General features: G+C 55.0%; 1 non-coding gene across 1 annotated transcript; it reads right to left on the reverse strand.

Annotated features, from left to right (window-relative positions):
- Positions 1-517: 517 nt before the first annotated feature.
- TRNAC-GCA lies at positions 518-589 on the reverse strand. Its single transcript has one exon. It is a non-coding gene; the product is annotated as a tRNA-Cys (tRNA).
- Positions 590-1451: the final 862 nt, after the last annotated feature.

Consider the following 1451-nt stretch of genomic DNA (forward strand, 5'->3'; position numbering starts at 1 on the left):
CACTGCATGGTCTCTAAGGTCCGTTCCCACCCAAACCAGTCTGGGATTCTATGATCTGAATAAGAGCACAGGGGCATCTACTTCTGCCCCTCAACAGGGCAGAGAATAACACAGAAGAGAAAGAGAGCTCAAAGTGCCAAGATCTGGTGCCTGGAGCGAACGACAGGATCTTCCTTGGAGCAAGAGACAGACCTGACTTGTTAAAGGAGGACCCAGGACCCCCTCCACAGCCCTTAGGGAGGGGGCTGCTCCCCCGTGGATGGGCTCAGCACAGCAGCAGGAGCTCACCGTGGGGCTCAGCGGTCCCGCACGGTGCCGCAGAGCCCGTCTGTACAGGACAGCAGCCCAGCAGGCAATATTCCACAGAATCATTAAGGTTTCAATCGGATTGAAAGGATTCAATCAAGAATCAATAAAGAATCATTAAGAATCAAAGGACCTCAAAGATCATCAAGTCCAACCGTCAACCCAACACCACCAAACCCTCTAAAAGGAAGGTTAAAAGGAGAAGAAAACAAGGGGGCACCCAGATTTGAACTGGGGACCTCTTGATCTGCAGTCAAATGCTCTACCACTGAGCTATACCCCCATCTGTGTTTGTGTTTTTGCCTTTGAAGCTGCTGAAGGGGAGAGAGGAAGGGAGGACTGAGCAGAGGAGGAGGGAGGGATGGAGCCAGGAAGGGTCAGACCAGGTTTGCAAGGGGAGCAGAGCAGGGTAACTCATCTCAGCCCAAGCATCCTCCTGGGTGATTGCTCTCAGTGTGCACTGTGCAGGCAGATCCAACCTCTGCGCTCGTGGGCTTGTGCACCCGGGACAGAGGCAGCTGAAACCCAAGGACAAAGGCCATGGGTGCTCAGGCAGGATTCCGAATCCAGAAACCCCTCTGCAGAAGGGCAAGAAGACGGGGGGGTTATTTCTAAAGAAAGAAGGGAAGAAGGAGCATCCTAAACACACCTTTGGCTGGCAACAGGCAACGTCACCACTGCAAACACAGTGTCCACGACCGCAGAAGCCCTGCTCACAGCCCGCTCTGAAGCAGAGCCAAGAAAAAAATCCAGCTCTTGCACAGCTCCAAACCCCCCCTGCAGTTCCTGCTGCCTCTGGAAATGCCCATGCCAAATCCCTGAGCTCCCACCTCATCTCTGGAGCTGCAATTTGTGATTTTCAGCACTGCCTGGACCTGTCTGCCAGCAGCTGATTCCCAGCATTGCAACCCCAGCCGGTCAGGGCACGGGTCCGGGGCAGCAGCTCTGCCCTGCCAGCTGACTTACAGCAACACACTCGCTTTCCCATGCTCTAGTGACTCTGCATCAGCCCTAAAATCCATCCACAGTACTCAGCCTGGTACGAAGGCTCAGCCTGTGTTTTCTGGGATCTGGGTGAAATGCTGCCAGGGTGCAGAGCAGGCTGCCAGCCCCCCGCTTGCTTGGGCACAGAGGGCTCTGCCCTG

This window comes from Pterocles gutturalis, unplaced genomic scaffold (assembly GCF_000699245.1).
Source record: "Pterocles gutturalis isolate BGI_N339 unplaced genomic scaffold, ASM69924v1 scaffold14628, whole genome shotgun sequence".
NCBI lineage: Eukaryota > Metazoa > Chordata > Aves > Pterocliformes > Pteroclidae > Pterocles > Pterocles gutturalis.